Source organism: Lissotriton helveticus, chromosome 2_2 (genome assembly GCF_964261635.1).
Source record: "Lissotriton helveticus chromosome 2_2, aLisHel1.1, whole genome shotgun sequence".
Lineage (NCBI taxonomy): Eukaryota > Metazoa > Chordata > Amphibia > Caudata > Salamandridae > Lissotriton > Lissotriton helveticus.
Window position 1 is genome coordinate 321,238,656 of NC_136060.1, and position 14,126 is coordinate 321,252,781.

The 14,126-nt window shown below is 43.1% G+C and overlaps 1 protein-coding gene across 1 annotated transcript in view; it reads left to right on the forward strand.

Moving 5' to 3' along the window:
* The window catches only part of WDR1 (WD repeat domain 1), a 347,127-nt gene that overhangs the window by 90,935 nt on the left and 242,066 nt on the right, over positions 1 to 14,126 (forward strand). The gene's annotated exons all lie outside the window — the stretch shown is intronic.

Consider the following 14,126-nt stretch of genomic DNA (forward strand, 5'->3'; position numbering starts at 1 on the left):
AAGCCCTTTAGTTATACCCAACATGGCCTTTGAAGATACGATCAGTTCAAAAGGCCACTTTTGAAATGCTTACGGCCTCCCTACATTTTGTCCAGTTTGCCATCCTACCCCGGGAGGTTTGATAACCCTCTTCAGCGGGGCGGAGACCTGGCCTCTTAGAATGCAGATGCCAATCCCACCCCCACTTAACCATCCCTGAAAGAACCTTCAGAGTCCGGGGTCAGCAGTTTCCTGTGAACCTCTAGTTTATGGCCCCTCTTTTAGAAATGCATAGATTTGGCTATCCCACTAGCACCCGGTTGTGAATTAGGAGACTGGCCAACAGGCATACTGCCATGCACATCTAAATGCCCACTTTCCCAAAGTCACATTTCCATCAGTGTGATGTCAAACCCACTACCGGAGAGTGTTCGCCAGTACGAACTCATCGATACCAAACACCATACTGTTACCATTCTACCCATAGGAAATAATGCTACTCCGCTTTTCCCTACTTGACACATGTTAATCCAAAGCAAGAATCAGGCCCTATCGTACTTAACACACCATCCAGAGTCCTTCATATCTCTAGCAGGTAACGCATACACTCATCTGCCAAACCTCTTCCCAACACTGCACCCTGACACTAGGTAGAACTCCAATATAGCATGAGGCAAGGAGAACCTTGGCACACAGCTTTGGAAAGGCCAAGTCAAATAACAGTAACCCGTGCACACAGGCCCCACAAGGGTAATCCTGTGGCACAGTCGATGACCTCCATGGGTGGCATCGCCAGCATGGCAGGACGACCGGCGCTCTGCATGCCCCTGGCATAGGTCTTACCCCATAACAAAGGACTTACAGATAACTCTAATCAGCCAATCATATATACACTGATCCACAGTATGTATATGATGGACTCAGCGCTTTGACACTGCACAGCAGTGCCAAATGCACTGGAGTTCTTAGACGAGTATCCAAAGCAATGGAAAACTGGGAAGGAAAAAGTTGAGGGAAAGCATCCTAGAAAGGGCCATTTCCAACAGGCTCCCTTCGGGCCATACTCTGGATTTCAGCACAAATCAGAGCACTGGAGGATGTGCGACTTGACCACCTGTCCATCCACCCTTGTCCACTCATGCCAACCATCATGCATTGTGGGCAAGTTACGGTGGCTTAAGGGGAGGCTCCGACTGACATGACGTAGACTGAACGTGACCCCTCTCCATTGCCATGATGAAAAGCTAGGATCTTTTGATGTGCAGAGCTAGACTATGCCACCTAGACATCTGTGAATCGAATCACCTGCACCGTGTGGGAGGCAGGCAGTTATCTTATTTTTGGGGGGGATGCAAACATCCAGACAACTCTTATTCGGTCTTTTCTGTTTTGGTCTTGTCTGAATCACTGCGAGACCTGAAGGCCATATTGGGTGTGCGGCTATTTTCTCTTTTCCTCGAGGAAGCCTCTGAGGTGGCAGTTGAGGATAGTGCCAGAACCTTTGAATTGTAGCGCTCCTTTCTGTGGAGGTACTAACCTGTGTCATATAATCGCTCCTTGAATCCTCTGTTGCTGGTATGCTTACGTGTAACGTGTTTCCGTTTTGTTATGTGAACTGTACAGCTTTTGTATTTGTCCAGATTTAAACTGCTTGCAGGTGGACATTGTTGTCATGTTAATCACTCTGACCCCTGCTCAGTTACTATCGTACAATCTAAAACTGCAAAAAAAGAAATAATTGGGTGGAACCACTGCAATGGGCAGCTGCCTTCCCAGAAATCGGAAGTGCCAGATGGCAGAACCATAAACTGAGCAACACAGCAAAGGGTTGAATCTAAAAACACTAATCTGTTGCACAGGGAACCTATCGTAAGAGGTGCCGTTTTTACAGTTACTAAAATTAAAATGCATGCTTGGATCAGAACATATGTGACGGCACAAAGGTTAAAGCACCAAAGGTCCCGGACAAATAAAACAAAAAAAGGGGAATTCTACTCCTTAATAGATTGCAGTATTGTTTCTGTATTATACGTAGGCTGTGGAAGCTGGCTTGCTTTATAATAACATGATAGTGGAACTGCCACACAAAGTACAAGGACTGGCCAGTTTTTCTTCAATGTTTGTGTTGCCTCTTGTTGTGATTCATATCCATTCCATTCATGTCCCTGCGAGGACACCGTACCGCCTGTGCTGTCACCAGTTGTCAACTGGCAACTTTGACAGTTGACAGCTGATGACCTAGCAGTAGGTGCATACCCTGCGCCCCGATGTTTTGCAGGAGCCTGTGTTGGCGAAGTAAATGAAGAACTCAACCCATATACTTCTACTTGCCTACATGGAGTACTTTACAAAGTGGCGACGATTGCCAACACAAGAACCCACCGTTTTGGAATTTAAAAAAAAGGTAAAGAATACACTGCAATGTGGTCATAATTAAACTAAAGAAAGAAGAACAGAATTTAAAGAGTACGAGAAGAAGACATTTTACACTACGCAAAGAAAGAATTAACAAAAGAAATCACGAAGAAATGAATACATACGACTGCCAGGTCACTCAGCAGTGCAGAGCGGCATGAACTCTCTGAAGAAAAAGTCACAGACTTTAAAAAACACAGGATTTATTGTGCATGTGCAAAATTAAGCACCTTCACGGCGTAGCTCACCACAACTTCGACGTGAATCAGAAGTTTCAAGTGTGTGGTGTCTACTGCAAATATTGAATGTCTACTTGATATCTACAGCCAAGTCAACGTTAAACGGAGAAGAAAAAGTAGACTTCGAGGAACAAGTCAAGTCCGTAGTTTCATCTGTTTTCCTACGCTGGTAACCTTCGTAATACACTCTGTATCAACGGATTTCCTACAGTGGAAGTTCAACTGTCCGATTGCGCTTCAACGAACGGGAGCAACCGCCAGCTGTCTATGTCACTGTCGGCTGCAGCTTCAAGACGCAAACGTTGACGCACCAATGCAGCGTGCCAGAAGACGAGCAAAAGAAACTTGCAATCTAGCTTACTTGTTGACGTACCACGTACGCTCATGGGCAGCATCTTAAAAAACAAACAGATACAGTCTTCACCTGTAACAGAGTGGATCCTCTGCATCTTTAAAAAAAAAAAAAACACTCCAGTTCGGCTGGATCTAAGGAAACAAACGTACAAGAGGTATTTTTTTATTCTCAGCACATTTATTGGCCATAGTCGCAACAACCTGTCTGTCAATAAAATCGTAGAATTACTGCGCAGGGTTCACATGTTTATGTAAAAGCACAATAAATCTTGGAGCAATCTTATTACACTCTTCATCCTCAGTTACACATCAGTTAAAAAAATATGAGGATTGCAGACGTTTTGCCCCATCCTGGTACAGACTATTCGCCTCAGAGTAAAAGAAATACACATTTTTACAGACACAAACTCCAGCATTGTGACAGGTTATGTATGGAACCTATCACCACCAGAAACATTCTTATGTGCAGGAGGCGAACCTTCTCTAAAGTGGGAGGAGTAGAGAGAGTATTTTCTTAACTACATCTCAACATTGGAAGCGGATGAGGAGGTAAAAGCAGAAAAATACAAAATGCTTATACATTGTTTGGGCTCTGGAGGATTAAAAGTGTATAATGCCATCAAGAAAGTGAGAGCAGAGAATAGGGAGATGTCTTCGTTAATGCAATAGATAACCTTAATACATATTACAAGCCAACAGTCTGTGTTGGTGTAGATAGATATAAATTCTTCCATAGAAAACAAGGTAATGAAGAATCTATTGATGACTTTGTCTCAGCACTTAAAATCTTGCCCTCAATTGCCGTTTTGGATGTCTGCACGACGAGTTTATAAGGGACCAAATAGTCATACATAGGTCCAACTCAAGCATCCAGGACAGTTTGTTGGCGCCAAGGGCGAATACCTCCTACAAAATATCATTGACTTTGCAAGAAAGGCTGAGCTCACAGGCAGTTGCGCAAAGGCAGTTTTGACAGAGAATAAGGAAGAAAGAGGGCGACATGGTTAATAAAGTGACTGAGCAGAAGAACAACCGTAAACAAACCTAGAATAAAAAGAATACTAAACCGACATCTTCTAAATTCTAGACAATCAACAGGGGGTGTTGCTACCGGTGTGGGAACACATCTCATATGGCCAATGACTTGAAATGTCCTGCACGCAATGTGAAGTGTTCACATTGTGGAGTATTATGTCACTTTTCAAAAGCGTGCAGGAGACGGAACTCATGTTCTGTAAAGATAGTGGATGAAGTTGAAGATAACTTCCAAGACCTGTCTGATGAAGACGACTTGAACATGTTTGTACTTAACATTGAAGATCAGCAAATCGACAGTCAGTGAAACAAGTCCCACCAAAACAAAAAAAAACAATATGCAGCATGATTGGGGGTGTGTTGAAATCAGCATCATTGCAGAATCAGGTTCACCATATACAATTGTCAACGAGAAGATATGGAAAGAGAAGTTCGAACCCAGCATAGGTGAACAACTTGAAAAAGCCGACATCATAATCAGGTCATTCACAGGTGACCCAATAGATGTGTGTGGCTACAGGAAACTTAACTTTGTGTTTAAAGGGCGAGAGTCTACCGGCGTGTCTAGAGTAGGACCATCTGTACTTGGGTGGATGGACCAGGGCAATCTTGGTATAACCTTGACCCTAGCAAAGCAGACCCCGTGTTAAGTGTTGCAGGCGACGAAGGCTATGCAAAGTCCTTACTGGACAAATACCCCAAAGTATTTAGTGGATAGGTGGGGGTCCTAAAAGGGTACCCAACACAGAATTCAGGTTAAGCCAAATTCCACTCCCGTGGTACACAAAGCAATGAATCTCCAGTTTGCCATAAGGGAGGAGGTGAAAGCTCAACTGGAAAAACTACTAGCCGATGGAATCGTAGAAAGAGTGGAAGTATAGGAGTGGGTTGCACCCTTAGTCGTCGCTAAACGACGAATGGCAACTTGAGGTTATGTTTGCACCTACAAGACCTTAAGGACAATATTGTAGTAACTGTTTCCCCTTCCCAAAATAAGTGAGATGTTGGCAACCACAAATGGCATAAAGTGGTTCTCCACTGTTGACTTGAAGTCAACCTACCACCAGGCGCCTCTGCATTGCGAAAGCAAAAAGCTAACCACTTTCATCACACCTTTCAGGGGTTTCCGGTTTACTAGAGTACCTTTTGGTATGGCTTAGGCAGCCGCAATGTTCCAGAGGCTAATGCATAACATTTTTGACGGAGTTTCAGGCATACTAATATTCCAGGACGACATCCTTGTAAAGGGAAGAACTAGAGAAGACCACGACAGCAAGATCGAACAAGTGTTAGCAGTCAAACCCTTTTCATCGAGGATTTCAGAGTACATTAAGTGCAAGTTTGCAAGCGATTCAGTCAACTATCTGGACCACGTGATCACTGGTGACGGCATCAGCCCTAAAAGAGAACTCCTCCAAGCCATAAAAGACTCTCTGGTGCCTAACAACAAGGATGAACTACGGACCTTTGTGGGAATGGTACCCAAAGTTCATGAAAAACTTCTCGCATAAAACATATGTCTTGAGGCAACTGCTCAAAATGAGAAACCAGTTTGAATGGACGGAGGAGTGTAATAAAACATTTCTGGCCTTCAAAAAGGAAATGTGCACTGCTTTACCTCTGCCAAGCTTCGACCCATCACTGAAGAACTTTGTTACTACAGACACAAGTTCAAAGGGATTGGGCGCTGGATTTCACCCAGGATACCCAAGGTATGGAATACACAATCGCTTTTGCTTCACGTTCATGGACTCTTGCAGAAGAAAAATTCTCGTGAAGCACTAGCATGTGTGTGGGCCTTAGAACATTTCAGACAAAGAGTCACATTATGCACAGACCACAAGCCCCTTACCAAAGTTTTTACAACAAAGGCATCACCGAAATTGGCCAGGCTATCTGTGCGTTTGTTTGATTATTTGTACGACATTCAACACGTTCCTGGAGTGAAGAATGTGGTAGACTTTTTGAGCAGGATTCCTGTTGGGATAACAGACAATGACCACATATCAGAAACAGAGGAGACCAGTATAGCCAACGTACTAGAACAATTAAATGGCATATCAAAAGAAGAATGGCTTATTGAGCAAAAAAAAGACCGCATTATAAGTCGGGTTATAATATTTATCTGATGGATGGACATGCAAAAGCCAATTCGCTGAACCGCTACAAAACTTCTGGGAGGTAAAAGACGAATTGTCTCGGGAGAATGGATTTTTATTAAGTAGTAGTAGAGTGGTACCTCCAAGAAGCCTTAGAATGAGGTTACTCAAATTGTGTCAAGAAGTACATTTAGGCATTGTAAAAACAAAAATCCGGGTCAAAAACAATTACTGGTGGCCAGGCATTAGCTTAGAGATGGAGAGAATGGTCAGGGATTGCACCCTGTGTGTCAACTCAGATATAACACAGGTAACATTTAGACCTCCCTTGCACCCTATTCCCTGCCCATCCATGCCATGGGACAGAATTGGTGTGGACATCATGGGTCCATATCTGAGAATCTAGAACAGTGGTACATATTAGTCATCATTGTGGCCTGAACTTAAATTTGTCAATAAACCAGATGCACATAGCGTAGTCAAGTTCCCTGATGAGGTGTTTACACGGGAGGGACTCCCCAACAGATTGTCAGTGACAATGGGGCACAATTCATGTCCGAGACATTCAAGAATTACAAACGAAAACACCAAATTGTGCACAAAACCACGCCTGTTTATCACCCAGCAGGTAACGGTGCTGTTAAACAATTCAACAGAGTTATCAAAGGCATTGTCCAGTTGGCCAGCAGCAACAACCTAAGCTGGAAACAGGAGACACAAAACACTGTGGGCTTACCGCATCACACCCTGCGAAACTACAGGTCAGAGCCCATTTGAGCTCATGCGGGGTAGGACTCCCATTGTCCAAGGACAATGTAGGTTGGGTCAAGGCAGCCAAGAGAGTTCACTGGTCTACTCATCTTGTCAGAGAAAGGCTAGTGCATGCACAGTCCAGTTGCAAAGAAAAATACGACAACAAGCACAGGTCTAATCCAGTTCCAGGTAAGGGACACCGTCAAGGTCAAAAGAAGTGGGCACATAGGAAAGGGTCAGGACAGATACACCCTCCCCTATCCATGCGTAAGGTGTACTGTAATTCCGCACTGTTGAGCGATGGTAGGGTGTGGAATTTCTCCACCTACAGACAACCCACGGAGAATCCTGACGTTACCGTGTCCACTGATCAGTCAAGTGAATGTTCCGAAAACCTCAAACACAGCGATGCAAAACATTGTGCATCAGACTATGATTCTGACTGAGTTTCCCACAGCACACAGCAACGTCACGCAGCCCATTTCTGCACCATTTCGCACTTCACCCGATCTTGGTGCCCCAGGAAGAGCTAGAAGACAGTTGCCTTCTACACCCGCACATGATACACCCCTACCCATCAGCAGGAGCAGGGCAGAACGGCAGCTATTGCCACCAGTTAAACTTTCATATTACATTTGTGAGTAGATTGTAACTGCATCCACCCTTTTCGTTTTCCTCATGTGTTCTCTCTCTCTCTCTCTCTCTCTCTCTCGTTCTCTCTCTCTCTCTCTCTCGTTCTCTCTCTCTCTCGTTCTCTCTCTCTCCTTCTCGTTCTCTCTCCCTCTCGTTCTCTCTCCCTCTCTGTTATGTTGTGAATTAATTATTAGTATTGCTTTAAGGCTCGTGCTGTTGCAACCCTTTAGAATGTTTACCCTTGCATCGACTGTATTCTCTCCTGTGTGTCAGTTACGCTCTGGCTGCTTAGTTATTAGATGTGTTGCTGGCTCCGCCTGTGCTTATATATTTATGCTTCAATAAACTACTTGACGAATCACCTTCCGGCTCCTTCATAACAACTGGCGACGACGAGGGATCTGAATCTTTATTATTTCACTTTACGCAATTTAAAAAAAAAAAAAAAAAAAAAAAAAAAGGAAATTCAAGGTCTTCTTACCAAGGGTGTTATAGAAGAGGTAGATTCCTCAGAATGGATTAGTCCAGTAGTTGTAGCTAGAAAATCCAATGGCAAGATTCGTTTGTGTATCGATTTACGCCACCTTAACAAGAACATAGTAATCGAACGTTTTCCTTTACCAAAAATTAACGAGATGGTTTCTTCTTTAAGAGGGGCAACGTGGTTCTCCACGGTGGACCTTTCAGCTGCCTAGCTTTAGAACACTTTCGTGCCTTTGTGTGGGGTAAGATGGTCAGTATCAGGACTGACCATAGACCGTTAGTCCACATTTTGTCCTCTGAGGGCACGGCAACTGCTTCGGCTAGATTAGCCAGGATCTCCATGCGCATGAAGGAATATATATATAACATCACTTATGTACCTGGGAAAGACAATGTGGTAGCCGATTGTTTATCAAGGCTACCTTCCCCTCTAGAGGAGTGCGTGGATGACCCGTGGGGGAAATTCACTGTGGCGTTTGTACACGACTCTGGAACTCCTGCCATTAGCAGGGAGGATTGGTCTAAAGAGCAAGGGCTGGACAAGGATTTGGTACAAGTTTCTAAGTTTATCTGTCAAGGGTGGCCTAAAGAAAGGTATTTGTCAGGCAGTTTGAAGTCTTTTTGGGAGATCCGTTCTGAATTATCATCAGAAGGAGACATGTTGTTGAGGGGTGATAGAATCGTCCCACCTGTAGGTTTGAGGAAAAAGATTTTACATATGTGCCATGAGGGGCATTTCGGCATAGTAAGAACTAAATTAGCGGTCAAAAATTTGTTTTGGTGGCCGAAAGTTGACAAAGAAGTTGAGACCTTTGTTAAAGCGTGTCCTGTTTGTAGTTCAGCCGACAAGTCTTTGAGGACTTTAAGACCAACCATGAGTGAGGGACTTATTCCTAGTTTTCCGTGGGAGACTATTGCGGTGGACATTTTTGGTCCAGTTGGGGATGAGAAAGTATACGGATTAGTTGCTATTGATCTTTTTACCAAATGGCCTATAGTTAAGTTCGTAGGGAATGTGGACACTAAAACTGTGTTAAAGTTTTTAGACAAAATTTTTGTAGTGGAAGGACTACCAATTAATATCCTAACGGATAATGGAGTTCAATTTTTATCAAAGGATGCTAAAGAGTACTTTATTAAATGTGGCATCACACATAAAACCACCTCTTTGTACAATCCCAGCGGGAATGGGACAGTAGAGCGCTTTAATAGAGTTATTAAAGGTATTTTGCAAGCTGCTAACAACAAAAACTTGGATTGGAAGTTGGAGGTACAGAAGGCAGTGTGGTCCTACAAAGTCACTTTAAATAATTACACTGGTGTCTCCCCCTTTGTTATGATGAGAGGTAGATTGCCCAGATGCAAGTTTAATCCAGGTTGGGTTTTCAAAGACAGTGTTCAAGAGTGGTCCCCTGAAGAAGTTAAGAGGAACCTGGTTTTGGCCCACGATAAAAGCAAGATTTACTATGATAAACGTCATGGTGCTAAGGATGCTGTTATAAACGCTGGCGACTGGGTAAGAGTTAGGAAACCTTATAGAGTAGCGAAGGGTGAGAATAAATTTGATTCACCTAAGATGGTTGTTGAGGTTCTCAGGAATTCTGTCAGACTTAACGATGGCAAAGTGTGGAATTTAAAGGATGTTGCTTTTGATGGTTGCCAAGACCACGGAGTAAAGGACGTGGTGCCAAAGAAGGCATCTTCTGGTGATTTTGGTTGGATTGAGGATTATTTTGAGAATACTGATCTACAGTCTCAGTTAGCGCCAAATTTGTCACTTCCTCATTTAGGGGAGGGGGAAGAGGTGATTAGTGATCCTAATGTGTGTGATACTGATGTTAGTGATCCTATTGTGATTGATACTAATGTAACTTCTTGCCCTGCTCTTACTCACGCTAATTCTGTTCCAGCTTTACCAGTCACAGAAAACTCTAAGAGGTTGAGAGTTTCGCCTGGTTGGCTTAAGGATTATGTTAGGTAGACCTTAATTGGTAGATTTCCTTTTCTTATTGTCCTTGTATTATCTCCCCTTTCCCGTTTACCTTTTTCTCCCTCGCCTTTCCTTTTGTTCCTTGTAAGGGGGGGGGATGTGTTATGTTGTGAATTAATTATTAGTATTGCTTTAAGGCTCGTGCTGTTGCAACCCTCTAGAATGTTTACCCTTGCATCGACTGTATTCTCTCCTGTGTGTCAGTTACGCTCTGGCTGCTTAGTTATTAGATGTGTTGCTGGCTCCGCCTGTGCTTCTATATTTATGCTTCAATAAACTACTTGAAGAATCACCTTCCGGCTCCTTCATAACACTCTCGTTCTCTCTCTCTCTCTCTCGTTCTCTTTCTCTCTCTTTCGTTCTCTCTCTCCCTCGCTCTTCCCAAGGGGGAGGATGTGTTGTGATTCATATACCTGTGTCCCTGCGAGGACACCGTGACTGTTATTGCATCCATGGGTCCCTGCGTGGACACCGTACCACCTGTGCTGTCACCAGCTGCCAACTTGATGTTCTGCAGGAGGCTGTGTTGGCGAAGTTAATGAAAAACTCAACCTTAATACTTCTTACTTGCCTACGTGGAGTTCTTTACACCTCTGTCTTATCTGATTGTCAAGCGAATGCTTATTTTTCTGAAAACGTTGGCCAAGATGTTCTTGCTTTAGCTTTTTCAGTGGATAAACATTTTACAGTCCTTGTCCTAATGTTACAACATTAGCATTCTTCGTGGCCACAATCATCTATTTAAAAGTGTCTGTGTCTTACCCTAATGTCTATTTACAGAACAGTCTTAAGATTTCACTAAGGTGTTTCATTTCACCCCTGTTTAATAATATAGATTCTAAGTTGGTGAGCTAGAATTACAAACTAGTGAGTGAAATGAATGCACTGGGTATGGGCCGAGATCTATATCAAAATTGAGATCTGTTTTTTGGATGACCAAGTTTATCAAAATTATATTTATACTACAAACCTAATTTTAACAACTACCTAAAAATACAAGGTGCAGACTACATAATTTGGCACAATACGATCACCTTGAATCTTGGGTCATTTCATACCTTGTTTTGGGGTGCATTGGTGGTTTTTCAAGGTAAAGGAAGATGGCAGTGTAGTGCTGTATGTTTTTTGTTCTCTTTTGTTCCCTGTCTCCTTAGACTTTGCATTGCAGATCTTGTATTTTAGGTCGAGCCTACTAGGCAGCGCATGAGTTTTTCCTTGTGATCATTGAACATCTGACATAGTTAATAACCAAAGTACATATTTTACATAGATCGTAGCTGTTGTAAAAACAAATTATACCATTTTGTTTTGTCTGTTATTTGTGTCACATAAAAATTGCCCCAAAGAGCATTTTTAGTGAGTGGTATAAAATATGGAAAAATATAATAAATTGCACATTACTTTGTTCAGCTACATGGTCACATGACATTTATGGGGGTTGGGGACCAGGTTCCCTGGAATGGGAACACAACCAAACAATTAATTGAATTAAAATATAAAGGACTGAGGTAAAATCTGTAGTGAGAGTTGAACACTGCAGTTAGATGGTGCTTTAGTCCTAATGATGACTTTAAAGATAAATATGGAACGGACTGCATCTTTTGAGCTATCAATCCAAGAACCATTTCTCAATAATTGGAAAATAAACTTTTAACCAGGCTGTTTGATTTTTTTTCCAACATTCTCTGGCTTAATGTAAAAGTCTGGGCATGATGGGGAAGCAGAGACACTATCTGAAGGCTTTCTTGTGCCTTGCAAAGATACATTGTTTGCCTTGCAGATTTTATTTTATGTAGGATTTCGGTGCAGAAGCCCTTAAAGGATTTTTCTAACTTCTCTTGAAGTGAGGCAATTAGTGATTATCACATAATATCCGAGGCAACAAATTCCAGAACTTGTTTGCATTCCCAGAGAAAGAGCAGGTGTGTGATTTTTCCCTTCCTGAATTTGAGCGTAATCCAGAGTAGACTGTTGGAGCTTTGAAGAGGTCTCTTTTGGCCGGCTTTTGAAAGTTTGTTTGCGAGGTAAACTAGTTTTCCACGTGGAGAACTTTGTGGGTATGCAGGCAGTTTTGTATATACATCTTGCCTCAATGGCTCGCCAGTTGAGCTTCCTATGATTGCAAGTGATGTGGTCGAAGTGACTCTTCCCCCGACAAAAGTCTGGCTGCTGCATGGTGTGTAGTTTTCAAAGGGACTACGTGTGTTTTTGCGGTGCCCTTAGTCCAGTTTGGAAAGAACCAAAGGGTTATTCCACAATCTTTAGGTCTTTGTTGGGGATGAAGGGTTTTTTTTTTTTTTTTTTGTTGTTTTTGTAATAAGGTGTTTCAACGTGTAGAAGGCACTTTTAGCTGAGGCATTAATATGCTTTTTCATGGTCCGGTTTTAATTATAATGAAATTTATAAAGCGGCTGGTTACACCAGGCAAGTGTGTCCCCGCGCTGCGTACAGGCCTAAAACACCCTCGCAGAAAATAGACCCCTCCCAGGTGAAAGCCCCCACTAGTCTAATATGATGGAAAAGATGATGAAAGTCATCTCCGGAGCCCCCAAGGGAGTTTGTTCCACTGTTGTGCTGCCACAAAACGAAAGGAGCGCCCACCCTGCTCTCCTAATGGTAGGTATGCTGACCCTCCCCGTCCTGCTGGATCTCAACTGACGAGTAGGGTCATAAGGAGTTAAAAGTTTGTAGGGGTAGGTGGGCCCCTTCCTCTGCAAAGCTCTGTGTGTCTCATCGGATTTTAACAGGATACGCTCCTTGATCGGAAACATATGCAGGGTGGCCAGAGCCTTCTTAGAAGGGGCTCTCTTGAGCAACATCAGAACTATTTGTTTTTTGTTAAGTGTAATCCACAGAGATTTTACAGAGTTGGAGACGGAAAGTTTGCAGTTTAGTGCAGTGAGATTGTTGGACCAAATCTCAGTGGAAAATTACTTTTCTTTTGGTTGGATGAACAGGAGTTCGGTTTTGCTGCAGTTAAGTTTAATATGGCTGCTAATCAGCCAGGATTAAACCGTTGAAAGAGCGCTGTTTAGGTGCTAGATATCTTTAACTGACTAGATTCTCATGTAGATTTGGGTGTTATCCGCATAGAAATGATAGGCCACTCAGGCTTGTTTCATGATCAATGCAAGAGGTTCCATAAAGAGCATGAATAAAGCAGGGGACAGGCTTGACCCTTGAACTCCTCGCGAGACTGGTGTTGCTATTGAGATGGAGGAGTTTAATTTGATTAACTGTGAGCGGTCTTTCAAAATGGACGCAAACCGCAGAAGAACAGTTCCATTGTTAGCAGCACGTTGTGAGAGGCTATTTAGGAGGATGTTATGGTGGACAGAATCCAAGGTGGCTGAGAGCTGTAGGAGGGATGGCAGGTCTGGCCTTCGTCCAGTGATCTGTGTAGGTCTATGATATTTAGTATTGCAGTCTCTGTGCTTAAGCCTGTGCTGAACCCAGATTGGAAGATGTCATGTAGGTTGTATTTTTCAATGTGGTTGTTGAGTTGTGCCAGCACACATTCTTTAATGGTTTTGGTCAGAAAATGGAGGTTGGTTATAGTTCTTTAATTGGTGAGGTTGTTCTGGTTGGCGTCTGTTTTTTTTTTTTTTTGATGAGGGGTGACTTGGCAGAGTTTGAGAGAGGCCAGCATGGAGCAGCTTGATAAGGATGAGTTCATGATTTTGTTCCATGTGATGTGACCTATTTTGTACAAGCGCAGAAGGGAGGGTGCCAACTTCATGCAAGCAAGAAGTTTGAATACTTCTTCAGGGCTGTAATCTAATTCTGTACAGGTTGCGTCATTTTTCAATTGAAAGGGTGTGACAGTGTGTTCAGGGTTGCTGAGAGGAGAGGTTTGAGGGACACAGCCATTAGTAAGACGTAAGGCTTTGCAAGGGGGGGTGACCATGGTGTGGGATGTGCGGTATGGAGGTTGGTCGGTCAAGAGAGAGTTCAGTGTTAGTTATTGTTTCCGAGAAGAATGTTGCAAAATCTTCGTAGCGCTTGGTAGAGTCATTAATTGAGTGTTGGGGGAACGAGGAGGTTTGCTGCTTGATGATATTGAAGAGGTCTTTAGGTCTGTGCCTAGACTAGTCAAGTTGGGCTCGGAAGAAGGCGCATTTTTCTCTAAAGATGTGGTTTTGTATT